Below are 14,714 nucleotides of genomic sequence, written 5' to 3' on the forward strand. Positions count from 1 at the left end.
TGGATTTTTGTTCTTGGGGACTTTGTTAAAAGGTTATGATCATGTTTGGATATAAATACAGAATCTGAAATCTGAAAGGTATAGGCAGTTTCTCTGATTTTTCTTTCCTTTAAAGTCTTAGGCTGTTTGTAAAACAAACACATTCCATATTCATTAACTCTAATTTTTCCCTGGGAAAAAAACACATGATACTAAATTTTTAAGGCCTATAAAAATGATAAATGTACAGTTTACTATAGTCTGTCTTTCTCTGTCTGTGGAGAATGACTGTATGTGCCTTGTATTCTTTTGTTTCCAAATATGCATGATTTGTGTTTGCATCGCCCTGTTTGTAATCAGCCTGAATGACAGTTGCGGTTCTTTATATCCTCAGTTGATAGGAAGTTGGTCAATAATGTCACAACCTTTATCAGTTGAGGCAAATTGCCCAGATACATAATGTAATGTTATGGACAGACAGAATCTAGTTCTGGAAGGTCAGTGAATAGGTCTTCTTACTGATGCCAGTGTCGTGCAGTGGCTTGTCCAGAAACATGTAATAGGGAATGCCAATATTTCAATAATTAATCTACATAAATAGTCTAAGGAGCTATCATAGTAGAAAGATGAACTGCAGGGCCACCATTAATTGTGGCCCAAGATAATTAAAGCGAAGTATTGTTAATTGTGTGTTATTTAATGTTATATATTCTTGCCCTTGATTTTCCTCTTGAAGAATATAAATTGTAATGTCAAAGATGATGGTTTATTAATTAAGAGACATACTTTTAAAAAGTTATATGCAATTAGCAGTTCAATCCTTTACTATTTGCAGAGCAATTATTCTAAATATTTTATTAGTCTATGTAGAAAGGAACAAAAGATTGCTGTTTATAAGTTTCTGTGCTGTGGGTGCAGAATGTTTAATCTTACTTTACATGATTAGATGTTGCTGTATCATACACAATTAATAAAATCAGCAAGGCTTATAATATACTTTCTAGAGTTGGTCCCCCATCTATGCACTGTAGAATCTGAAGACTGCCTATAAACCTAGCGGAAGTAATAGTCAAAATGAGGGACCTAATCCACTAAAGCCTTAGTAATTTATTTCATGAGTATCAGTACTTTTAAGACATCTTTTTGTGTCTCTTCATATTAGTTTGTTTGTTACTCAAGTGTAGCTCATGACAAGATGTAGCCTAGTCTGTAAGAGCATTGTAAAAATATTCCATCCTTTCTTCCTGCCTGTATTGATTGTCCTGGTCCTAGAGAGAGCTTCTCTTTAAATGAGGGACTATGTGTATATACATGTATGTAGTATATATTACAATGTACATCTAGGGAAAAGTTTGAGCAAGTGGTGCAATGATTTTATTATACAAAAGTTTAGATTCAGCAGGTAAGTTTTTTCTGGTTAATAGCTTCGCTTGACTGGTCACATTGAAACAGAGTTGGATAAGTCTGAGCTAAGTTTCAAGTGAATGAAGTTCCAAAAGAGAAATGCTGTCCATCAGCACAGGGATAAATGGTAGTAGCCAGCACATATACAATATAATAGATTATGTACTTTCTTTTCTTTTGAATATCTATATGGGAAAAACATTTATTTTATTTATTTTTTTTTCATATACTGGGGTACTGTCAAATGCATTGCCAAATAAATGTCTGTAATACTTTTTAGATTTTATTAACTTTTGTTTAACCTAGACATTTTCTCACAGAGCAATGCAAATCAATAAAATAAAGTTTCTTTGTAGTCAGCCCAAGTGAAAGCTATCATATACTTTGATAAGAAATATGTATAAATATTATCCCATTGCTCCTTTTACCTATAATCTTTTTACATCCTTTATCATTTACAGCAAATTCTATTTCCACCTTACTGACTGATAAATACCATACGGTTCTAATCAAAAGAAACAGATGACAAATAACAAATGGTTCATACCGTCGTGTATCCCATTTTATGTAGTTGAAATTATTGTGATTTCCTGGATATCAAAACTCCTGTGTGCCTTCAGCGTTTTTAGATGGCTGCTCTTGAAATGCCACTTAATTTACTTCAGTAGTTATGATCAAATGCCTTCTAACTCTACCAAAAAAAAAAAACAAACAACTTCTCTGTGCATTTGGAGTGCTGCAAAAATGAAATATTAATGAAGTATGGTGAATAACATATCAATTCTTTGGTGGAATTTCATTTGTTTTTTAATCAGTTTTCATCACCAGAAGAATATTTTTTTAAATGGTTGCCAGAAATACAGAAAAAAATATAATTTATTCTGGATACATATCAACCCCTACACAGAAATTTCAGGTACATATAGGCATATACACAATTACAGTAGAACAATAATGTTATATTTCCAAAGACATATGCGTTTAGTTGGTATTATCCGGACTCTCTTTTTGAGATTGTATACTGCTTGTTTCCAGCAAGAACAGTTTATAAAGTCACAGTACCCAGAGGAAAGCCTTGAGAGTATTCTGTGTTTGAAAACCAGTGTCTGTAAAAGCCTTAAGACTGTCCAAGGACTTTGTTATCCAATATGGAGCTATGGGCTCTCTGCCCCAATTTAGCCTTAAATGTCTGAAATACAGGCTGCCCGAGCACCTGCATAATTGCAAGTGCATTAAACTGATATACTGAGTTAGTGTCAGTCTTAATCTAAACATGTCTGTAAAAGCCATAGTTACTTTGATTTTAAAAATGTAATCAGTGATAAATACTGTGTCACCTTTGAAGGCTTATTAAAGTCTGTCGTTTGCACAGACATTTATGTGATGAGGGTAATTCAGTATGAATTAACTATATCTAACTCTAGGAAATGTTCCAGCTCTTCCGACTTCCTTCTTTGCAACTGCAGTAGTGCAGCTTTCTTGGAAAGTATTTGCTTTTGGTTGATTATGAAGAAAGTAAGCTGACTGGGATTGTTCCAAACTAAATGACCAAAGAGCACTTAATGAAGGTTGTTTGGGACAATGCTCTGCTTTATTAATGAAAAAAAAAGGGGGGAGATTCTGTAGGATACACAAGTCTTTCTTTGGTGGTGTTATGTCCTTTCACACACTGCATGTCCTCTCAACTCCTCAAAAAGAAAAGCGGAGGCGTGAGCAGATACTGGATGAAGACTCAAGATGACTGGATGCAGATTTCCTGCATCCTGTACAGTCTATTTCGGTTATTTGTGCCTTGGTGCTGCATCTGTAGGCAGGTAAAGAGCTACAATGTGGCATGTGGTCAAATACCTTGGGAAACTGGCTGGTTTCCTCTGGCTTCTTCCGTTTAAATGTATTCTTTGACTCAAAGACGTGGAACTGGAAACAACTCAGAGGAGAGGGCCATAATGTTCTCATTTAGTCTGGTAGGATAACAGTTTACACAGGAAACAAAGAAGAAAACACATTACAAAGAAGGTCACATTAAGGTTTTGAGTCTAAATGTGTCTATTGAGCTCTTAGATGCTGAATTACCACATATAAGGAACATCTAATTTATAGAACCTTGATCCACTCTGCAGGAAAACACAGCATGAATTGCCTCTACTCACTCCAACCCTCTCTCTGTGCTGGTTCCCCTATGAGGTATGCACAGGATTGGCATCTTCACTGCATTTCTTCTTCTTTGCTTCTCTGTGGTCCCTCCTGTGAGGCTTGTGAGTTGATCTGTACAGCAGGAGTCGGCATGTACGCTGCATCGTATGGTGCACCATGCCTGTCCTGTGGCAAGATGTCCATCTGTTATGGGATGAGTAGTGCTTGCATTTTGGATGGGTCATCATGGTTTTGTAGCGCCTGTTCTGTTCCATGGCTGTATGTGCCTCATTTGACCACATATGGTCCCATTCTGCTCCACTCTGTTATATGGGCAGTGCACCAGCACCTTGTTATGGAGAAATCATGAGTTCTGGTTATGGGGGGGTAGTTTCTACTCTTCAGAAGAGATATTTTGCCCACCTTAGCCTGTGATGGTGCACAACTAACGTCTTGCTAAAAACACAGTATTAACAGTCAAATTACAATGGACATTGTTAACAAGGAGGTGGTTCTCCTGGTTTGCTGAGCGTCCTCCTTCCCTCCCAGAAGTACTGCAATGGGCACGGGTTCCAGTGGCCTCAAAAAAACATGATTGAAGGCTGCTCACAACCTTGCATTTTTCACCAAATAGCAAGCCACTGGGGTAGCATTAAATTGTAACCTTGAAGTTAACAAGTGAAAAGCCTAATTCATGTGTGAAAATCTCATTGCTTGCGGGTGAGTGAGACTCAATGAAAGTTTCAGTAAACTAAGCTGAAGTAGAAGCAGTATCTGCTAGGGAAGAGCCACGAAACCACTCTAATTTTAATTATAGAATTTTGCCCTCTTGCCCTTTGCAGTTCATCACAGAAAGATGTGTTTTGTTTTAATAAATTGAGCTTTGGGAGAAAACTCACTCAGGATAATAAGCTAAATGTTGAAATATATTAGAGGGGTAATTTCCCTTGTATCATCACCATTAAACAAATGAGGAAGTATGTCAAGTATTTCCCTTATTATGTTTTTACTGCCCTGCAGAGGAAGAAAGGCATGATATCAACGAACTATAAAAAAGAAATATGAGAAGGGTACATACTTCCTGTGAGTAGATTGAGAAGATGACTTTACTTTGAAAGGGGTGCTGGTGGTTTATGTTTTGCTTTTGCATTGTTTTCCTGTTTTCCCTTGTGGTTGTTTTTTTTTCCATATACTACAATGTAAAATAGTAAGAAAATTAATAATTATATTATTTTCTACGGAAAGAAACATGCATCAGGAATGTGTGCAGAGGCAAAGAGCCTGAGTTTCTGAAAATAACTGTGAGGAAAAACTTTATTGAAAGTCAGCAACTTTACTTCAGTTTCTAGGAAATTTGAATCACTTTACTGAGATGCATAGAAAAATCATGAAACTTATAAATATTTTGTAGCAATGTTCTAAATATTTTGCAGCAACCAGTCTTGTTCCAGACAATGCATTTAATCTGATCCAACCTAAAGCCTCTTCTTAGCTCAGCGCCTTGGACGTCCACGTAACTAGATTCATTATGCTGATCAGTCACCAAAGGCCAACCTGCTTAATCCTAATTACTGGATTATTTTACTTTTAAGTCTTTTCAGTAGGAGACTTTCATAATTAGTTTTCTGAAATGTGCCTAAGACCTCTTCTTTTTTCTAGCCAGGGATCAGACGATGAGGCAGGGAAAGTCTTATTTCCAAACTTACCCGGTGGCTGATAATGAATCATCACAGACTTGCATCACTGGTTTCAACACCAGCCCAGTTTATTCCAGCTTTGCTGGTAATAGTATTGGCAAACTGTTTTAGCTTCCCAATAACTGAGTAAATTTTAAATTAAAACCAAACAAGTACTATCAAGCTGAATGTATTCTATAATCTGTTGATGCTTGAACTTTTCTGCTGTAGGTTTTCAGTGGCTCAGTTGTTCCTTGTCTTTGAAAATCAAATCTCACGGCTGCTTCCTGTTTCTCTGTGTACTCTGGGGTGCTTTCTTCTTCACCATTTGTCCTCACCCACTCCTGCTGCAGTCTTTAAATGCACCTTGTTCTCTGATGCTTGTACCCTCCCTCCTGCAAGCTCATGCCCTCCTGCTCTTCAGATCTTCCACTGTGGCTTTTCCATCCATCCTACATGCTGCCCACAGTGCATGAAGCAGCATTCTCTGTAGCTGGCACAGACACTGAATAGATTTCAGTGGTCGATACGTCTTATGAGTTGGGATGTTAATAGAAATAATATGTTCATATGGAAGATAAAGGCTAGTAGAAACCTATTCTGGGCAGAGAAGTAAACTCAGTTAGTATGTAACGAGTATTTAAGAGAAAAGAATGTACTTCTTGTAGACACGTAGAACATTGAGGATCTTAAAGGACCTTCTTGTTTTCTCTATCCTTTTACACTTTTTTTTTTTTTTCTAAGCTGGTCAAAACTCATGGCAAATTCTTTTTTGACATGCAAAAATCAAGATGATTTAGTAGGAATATGAATTTACCCAGGGATGTTGAAAATAACTCTGGCCACTAGATGTAGGAAGAGCTGTTCAGATTTGCTCTCTTCTTCATTGTTGCTGCTATCATTAGAGAGAGACTGCTGATCCATTGTTCCATCAAACAGTCCCATCTCCTGAAATGGGAGAGTCCCTTAATATAAATAAGTCTGTACATTAAGTCATTGCCTCCATGACTGGTGGAAGAGGCATGGAGGACACCATGCATGTCTGCATTTTTCTGGCTATTCAGTTCAATGAAAGCTTAAAATACTTGGTTTCTAAAATCAACCATGGTGTCTCCTGGGAATTCTAGTCTAAGTAACAGATGGTATTGTTTTCTTTCCTAACTAAGTCTAGGGGAAAAAAAGAATATTGAATTGCATCTCCTATGAAGCAGCACAGCAGTGGTGCAGAAGTTAAATGTTTTGGGTCACAACATGCAGAGCTTCAGAGTTTTTGGCACATGTTGAAAAGGTAAAAACTTTCAGATCGACTCTCTGCTCTCTACTATGAGATGCCCACAAAGCAGTTATATGTCAAAACTTGCTAATTCAGTGAGGTGCTCAACAGAATATCCTCCGATTAGTGTTCCTATTCTGTTAACTTTTAAAACTGTGTTTAATTATTTAAAGAGTGACATAATGTCATATCCCATCAACTACTTGTGTAAAGGGAATTTTGCCAATTATCAGAATTTTTCTCCTTTAGCCTGCTCATGCAGTCAATTTAGATGTTAATAAAAGTCACTAGCTTTCTGGCATTGGATATTTCAGTGCTCTTATCACACACATCAGTCTATCCAAGTGAGATACAAGGCACATTGGAAAGGCTGAGTGAGTAACTTATGCTGTTCCTCATTTGCACCTTCTCAAAGTAGAATGATGTAAAATATCCTTTTCCAGGGCACTCAATCCAACATCTTCCAGGTGGAGGAAACATTTGTTATATGCAATTTTTAATTGACATTAATATTTTAGTCAGGCTACTGTTTAAAAGATCCTTTAGTTTACCTATAGTGTTGATTATAGTGGATGCAGTTGTGAAAAGTATAGGTGAACTACAGGATCCTCAAATAGTAAAGTGAGCTCTGGAATTTTTACAAAAAAATAAGGAGAACATAGATAAGCATTTAATGTTCATTTTAGCACAACCAAATGTAATTTCATATATTTCTTGTAAAAGCAGATTATAAATTCATTTTTCTCTATGATATTCCAAATTCCAATACAATGGCTCTTTTCTTACAGTTATGTACCACAGAGAAAGCTCTGTGTTTCTTACTTGGCTGACATAACAAACGCTCTTTAAATAGGCCAAAGTATTGAATATGGCTACAAGAATAATGATTTGGTGCCAGAAGGTCTGAGAAATAGGTGTAGTCAGTGAAGAAAAGGTAAGTCATGGAAGTCAAGGAAAATCATCTTGGTTTTATTAAACTTGTCAAATTTTCTCTATTGAAATAAATGTTAACCATGTTCTGCAAAGAGTCCTTGCCAGGTTGCAGTGGAGGATTCTGATATTTCAGCGTGACTTTTATAATTTAAATAATGATAGTTTTTCAGTGCCCTTCTCTCTGTGTATAGTGCCTTCTTGCACGTAATCAGTAGATAATGTAACTTACCTTTTTTAGCAATCAGGCATGTGGTAGAATTGAAAATTCAGTCTCCCCGCTGAATGAAATGAGATTTTCCAACACTGTTTTATAGATCTAGGTGACTGTGTTTATCCCAAAACATCTATCATTTCAGAGGGGGAGACTCAGTATGCTTTTAAAATAGTTTCATGTATGCACTTCTACACAAGCACTTTCTGCGAGCCTTCTCATTGCTCACCGTGGCACTTCTTTCAGAGGAAAGATTCTGTGACAGAAATTTTAGAATCACGCCTTATATTTTTAATTTACATACTAATGCATGCAATTTCACTGACGGTAATGACAGTTGTATAGTTCATAAACTAAATAAAGAGCTGCAGTTCATGTCCAAGTAACATTATTAAGAAAATCCTGCTATTCTGTGGACATTCTCCACTGGCTGCATAGGAAATCCCAATTAATTTACCTGAGCTGTTAGAGCTGAGTCCCTTATAACTCTTACATAGCAAAATAACTTATCTTTTTTCATTTCTCTTTAGTGGCCTTGGAAAATGATGAAACAGTAATGAGGTCTGCATGATGATGCACTTTTTCTTAATTCGATAGTGGTTTCCTTTTTGTTCGTCTTGTAGAAATACAGAATTGGATATTGTAGCTGGGAGTCTGGGCAGGAATAGTTGCACTCAGACTACTAGAATTACTGGAGCTGTGCTGACTTCTGGCACATAAGGGTCTTGGCTCCTGTGCTGGCCATATGTTTCACTGCACATGTGAAATCTGTATGATTAACATACTCATGAAATTCAATATTCAGTGGCTTTATTATGCAGCCACTTTAATAGTTCACAGCAGAAAATACTCAAACGATTATTTTTAAGTCTGCTTAATTTGTCATGGTGACAAGCACAGATTTTAAGATTAGTTATAAATATATAAAGAGAATAGATAAATCAAATGTGGAATGGTTTGACCGGTCCATTATGCTTGACTGATTTTTGCTGATGGTTCCTTAGACACCTGATTACTCCCTAACTAATTATTTAATTTCAGTGTATCATCAAAACAGCCATACAGGAGTACAATATAACCTTATATGCGTGGACGTGTATACCTACATGCATTCATACATGTTTTAATGTACATTTGTCTGGTTAGGATCTGCAGCAATATTAAAAGCCAAGTAGAAGGAGAGGTTTGTTTATTCATAAAGACTTTTAATTAGAAGTTTTCACATACTGCCCATCCCTGAGAGTTGCCTTTCCCCTTTCCCCATATGAGGTGAGGGAGATCCTCCATTCTGTTTTGTCTCAGAATATGAGGTCAGGGAGATCCTCCATTCTGTTTTGTCTCAGATTGAACACCTTCCCTCTGCTTCCCACATCAAACATCTGGACCAGGGTCCCTGCCCCAGGATGGCCTCTGTTCTGCCATTGAGCAGCGTGCAGCTGTCACCTTCCCATTGAGACCAAGAACTGCCAGCTCATCTTTTTGACGTATGTGCCCGTGTTCCTGCACACATGATTAGATTGCCTGGCAGGGCTCTCCAGTTGCATCTGGGATACACAGGCGCATAATGCCATCTAGAGGGCTGAGTTTCTTCCCTTCCCACAGGAATACCTGTGGTATCTGATAGCCTTCCATCACATGTGGTGACAGTGCTCATTCAGCTTTGCAATTCAGGCATTTTCCTATTCCTTTTCTGGTTAGCATGTACTCATACAACATACGTACTTACAACATTATTTAGGAGAAGAGAAACGCTCAATTAGTAACTACAAATGTTTCTCTTAATAAGCCTGCAGGTCTCTTCGTTGTGTTCAATCAGTCAAATGGTCCCTTCCTCCCAAAAAATCCTTCTTATTTTTAAATTTTCTGAGTCTTAATGTTGTAAGTTCTTTAGGAAAAAGTTCTTTTAAAAAGAGGAAGTAAGACCTAGGTTTGTCATTCAGGTTTTTTGTAAACTGTAAGAAAAAGAGTACTTAAAAATTGTCTACTCTGCTAGACAAAGTCCTCTGTAAAGTTATTGCAGCGACAGTTCCTGGGACCGAAGGTTGCCCGTTACATGATATTGTTGTGCATTTAGATGGAAGAAACTATAATCTTTTCTTCTATTGCATCTCTTCTGCTGAAATACTTGTTTAGCATTTCTCTTAATAATTTATGGTAAGCTGGAAATGAGTGGGGACAGGCTTTTCAGTGAAGAGGTCACATGGCTGAAGTTTCTCCTTACTTGTCTCCTAATAGCCCCTGTTTTTTAATTCTTTTAAACCTTATGGAGTTTGCTTCTTTAGACCTTAGACATGTGCCAGAGAAAAGCCTGTTGCCTCCTCCTTGATAATTTCCTTCAGTCCTATATTGCATTTCATAATATTGTACTTTAACTGCTATTACCAGTAATGACGGTTGTAATATTCTTTTTCTTAAATAAGCAATAAATGTTCTTTCTGTAACCTTAAATCTGATCTGTATCATCACAAAAACAATTTAGTTAGACATTGTAGTGTCTCCCCAGTGCCATGCAGAGATAGCTGTTCTGTACATTCATATATTAATTTGATTAAATTAAGATAGGAGAAGTGAAACAGAGAAAGAGGCCGTGTTACAAACTTTATAAACGATACAGTCTTTTTATATAGTGCCCTGCCATGCAAAGTAGTTCAGGTGAAGAAGGGCTGTGGCTGCACAGCATAGTGTTCATTTGAACTAATTGACCCTTCTCGAAAACCAGGGTATTAGCCCCAGTAGAGCAATGCATTAGCAACCTGAGCCAGCTTTAGTGGATCTCCGCAGAGCTTCTTGGTGTAGTGTTGACATCACTGTACTACTAAGGAAACAGCTTTTGTCTTCCTCTTGGCTCCTCTTGGTGTGGCAGAATGTATTTTTTTTCCCATTGCAGTGGTGGTCTTCTTTGGACTCTTTTTTATCAAATATTTTGTCCTTGACAGTGGCCCCAGGGAAACTATTAAAAAATTTTCCCAATTAGATGAGTTAAAACAGGTACTCTTAGTTCATTGTAAAAAAAGAACTTGCTAGTATTAGGCAAAAACTGTATATTTCACACAGAGATTGAATAGAAATAAGAAGTGAGAAGTTCTCGTGTTTTTCAGCAACTGATTTGCCCTGCTGGTGACCTCTGCCAGGCAGGAATATTTCCCAATTGCAGGCCTCTCTGACAGAGCAGTAATGTGATCGATCCTAGGTATATATTACATTGCATAGTATTTCATACATTGATTTATTTTTGTTCTATTCTCCGCGTTTTCCCTTTAGGGCAATCAACTAATCACTGGTACTGCTCTTGAACAGCAGCTTGGAATAAGATAATAGCAACATTTCCTCATGTTTGATACTAATGTTAGTGTATTTGGCTATCAAATTTGGAGTTGTGAAGGTGGGTGCAGTTCTGGTGGCCACGCTTGAGTTGTGCTTACGTACGTGTGATGTGATTTTGGCTCATTATGGAGACCAGAGCTGGGCTGTTGGGCTGCTACTGTAGTGCTTTTCATGCCTGAGATTCTTGCTGGAGCACAGCTGAATCCCATCTACTTTGATTTAATGTGTGCTCCATATGAGACACTTATTGTCATCCAAGCCTATTCTTCTAAGAACTTCTACAGTTTGCTACATTATCCCAAAGTGCGTAGTCTAAGGCTTTTCTTGGACCTCCTAGGGATGTAGTTTACAAAGAACAAAATCTGAGTTAAATTTTATACGCTGAAGAGCAAGGTTAAGTAAGGAATTGGAAAGTATTTAGTGTTCCACAGTAAGAGCAATATGTAATAAAAATAGAGTTTATTTTCCATGTAACTGGCTTTAGTGTATATGTTTTTATACAGTTTCATATTTTCTATTTTCATAAAGCACAAAGCTGTAAAATTATCCAAGTAAAAAAATGCCTCTGGCACATCTCTGTTGTGTGTAGAAAAAGCCTTACCAACAGGCTTGTCTTTTCCTGTGGTGTTATGGGGTACACTCTTGTCCTGGCAGTTGACTTCCTTGGGTCTGTCACTGTTAATTCAGGTTCTGAAGATATAAGACCTAGGTTTGTCATTCAGTTTTTTGGTAAACTGTAAGAAAAAGAGTACCTAAAACTTGTCTACTCTGCTAGACAAAGTCCTCTGTAAAGTTATTGCAGCGACAGTTCCTGGGACCGAAGGTTGCCCGTTACATGATATTGTTGTGCATTTAGATGGAAGAAGCTATAATCTTTTCTTCTATTGCATCTCTTCTGCTGAAATACTTTTTTAGCATTTTTCTTAATAATTTATGGTAAGCTGGAAATGAGTGGGGACAGGCTTTTCAGTGAAGAGGTCACATGGCTGAAGTTTCTCCTTACTTGTCTCCTAATAGCCCCTTTTTTTTCTTCTTTTAAACCTTATGGAGTTTGCTTCTTTAGACCTTAGACATGTGCCAGAGAAAAGCCTGTTGCCTCCTCCTTGATAATTTCCTTCAGTCCTATATTGCATTTCATAATATTGTACTTTAACTGCTATTACCAGTAATGACGGTTGTAATATTCTTTTTCTTAAATAAGCAATAAATGTTCTTTCTGTAACCTTAAATCTGATCTGTATCATCACAAAAACAATTTAGTTAGACATTGTAGTGTCTCCCCAGTGCCATGCAGAGATAGCTGTTCTGTACATTCATATATTAATTTGATTAAATTAAGATAGGAGAAGTGAAACAGAGAAAGAGGCCGTGTTACAAACTTTATAAACGATACAGTCTTTTTATATAGTGCCCTGCCATGCAAAGTAGTTCAGGTGAAGAAGGGCTGTGGCTGCACAGCATAGTGTTCATTTGAACTAATTGACCCTTCTCGAAAACCAGGGTATTAGCCCCAGTAGAGCAATGCATTAGCAACCTGAGCCAGCTTTAGTGGATCTCCGCAGAGCTTCTTGGTGTAGTGTTGACATCACTGTACTACTAAGGAAACAGCTTTTGTCTTCCTCTTGGCTCCTCTTGGTGTGGCAGAATGTATTTTTTTTCCCATTGCAGTGGTGGTCTTCTTTGGACTCTTTTTTATCAAATATTTTGTCCTTGACAGTGGCCCCAGGGAAACTATTAAAAAATTTTCCCAATTAGATGAGTTAAAACAGGTACTCTTAGTTCATTGTAAAAAAAGAACTTGCTAGTATTAGGCAAAAACTGTATATTTCACACAGAGATTGAATAGAAATAAGAAGTGAGAAGTTCTCGTGTTTTTCAGCAACTGATTTGCCCTGCTGGTGACCTCTGCCAGGCAGGAATATTTCCCAATTGCAGGCCTCTCTGACAGAGCAGTAATGTGATCGATCCTAGGTATATATTACATTGCATAGTATTTCATACATTGATTTATTTTTGTTCTATTCTCCGCGTTTTCCCTTTAGGGCAATCAACTAATCACTGGTACTGCTCTTGAACAGCAGCTTGGAATAAGATAATAGCAACATTTCCTCATGTTTGATACTAATGTTAGTGTATTTGGCTATCAAATTTGGAGTTGTGAAGGTGGGTGCAGTTCTGGTGGCCACGCTTGAGTTGTGCTTACGTACGTGTGATGTGATTTTGGCTCATTATGGAGACCAGAGCTGGGCTGTTGGGCTGCTACTGTAGTGCTTTTCATGCCTGAGATTCTTGCTGGAGCACAGCTGAATCCCATCTACTTTGATTTAATGTGTGCTCCATATGAGACACTTATTGTCATCCAAGCCTATTCTTCTAAGAACTTCTACAGTTTGCTACATTATCCCAAAGTGCGTAGTCTAAGGCTTTTCTTGGACCTCCTAGGGATGTAGTTTACAAAGAACAAAATCTGAGTTAAATTTTATACGCTGAAGAGCAAGGTTAAGTAAGGAATTGGAAAGTATTTAGTGTTCCACAGTAAGAGCAATATGTAATAAAAATAGAGTTTATTTTCCATGTAACTGGCTTTAGTGTATATGTTTTTATACAGTTTCATATTTTCTATTTTCATAAAGCACAAAGCTGTAAAATTATCCAAGTAAAAAAATGCCTCTGGCACATCTCTGTTGTGTGTAGAAAAAGCCTTACCAACAGGCTTGTCTTTTCCTGTGGTGTTATGGGGTACACTCTTGTCCTGGCAGTTGACTTCCTTGGGTCTGTCACTGTTAATTCAGGTTCTGAAGATAGCCTGCTATAATGATATGTCTATCTTAGCAAGCAGTGCGATGTAACAGGAGCAGATCCTCAGAGCCAAGCTGTCTGTGCTAAGGACCTGACTTTTACTTCGGCTGAGCTCTGGTTAAGCCCAGCAGCAGCTGGAGTTGCTTTTCCAATGTCATGTGAAAGAAACCCAGGCCGTTGGTTCAGAGGCCACACTGCAGTGGGAATTGTAGCCCGGTCAGTGCCATGAGCAGAAAAATCACTTGAAAAGGACACTCACTGCTCCTTCAAGCCAAAAAGTTCATGTAGATGCACCTGATGTCAGCCATTACAAATACCACACCAGACAGTTTCTAAGGTATCCTCATCCCTCTCCATCCATCTTCTCTGAAGTGAGCACAGTCTGCAGGGCAGAAAAAGCAGACACAACTCCAAACCATTGAAGCTTTTAAAAGAGACAGAATTTGGAGTCTGCATTATTGTTCTTTTGAACAAAATACAATTACTCTGCAACTTCACTATTCCACTCTAAAAGATTAAAAATGAAATGAATCAGAACTTTTAATTTAGCAAATGTCAGTGCAGAAATCAACCTACCGCATATTGCTGCGTGCAGCGAGGGGCATTGCTTGCTACTTACCGTGCCTATAAAAACAGAAAAGAAAAATGTTCAAAGCTTTCCGGAGAAGCAAGGTGATGTTTGCAAATAGAGTTTTGTTTCAGTTAGCAAGAAATGAACAGTAATTTTGTGTTTCAGTTATTAGAAGTTAGCTATTGGCTACAAAACAATTGCTGCACGTTCTGTGGCATTTGATCCTATTCGTAATACAGTGCACCGATACCTGTTCTGCTTCGCTTTCCCTTGCAACTCCTTAGCTGGAAGGGAGAGAAATAACTGAAGCCATCAAAAGAAGTTCATTTTGAAATTCCTGGGGCAGTTGACTTACGGGTGACTTCTGATGAAGAAAGTGAAATTGCAGGAAACATTGCCTTCAGAAATAAC

General features: G+C 37.7%; 1 protein-coding gene across 1 annotated transcript in view; it reads left to right on the forward strand.

The window, feature by feature from the left end:
* NCKAP5 (NCK-associated protein 5) overlaps positions 1 to 14,714 on the forward strand; it is a 406,029-nt gene that overhangs the window by 269,345 nt on the left and 121,970 nt on the right. The window lies entirely within an intron of this gene.

This window comes from Calidris pugnax, unplaced genomic scaffold (assembly GCF_001431845.1).
Source record: "Calidris pugnax isolate Ruff unplaced genomic scaffold, ASM143184v1 scaffold60, whole genome shotgun sequence".
In the NCBI taxonomy this organism is placed as follows: Eukaryota; Metazoa; Chordata; class Aves; order Charadriiformes; family Scolopacidae; genus Calidris; species Calidris pugnax.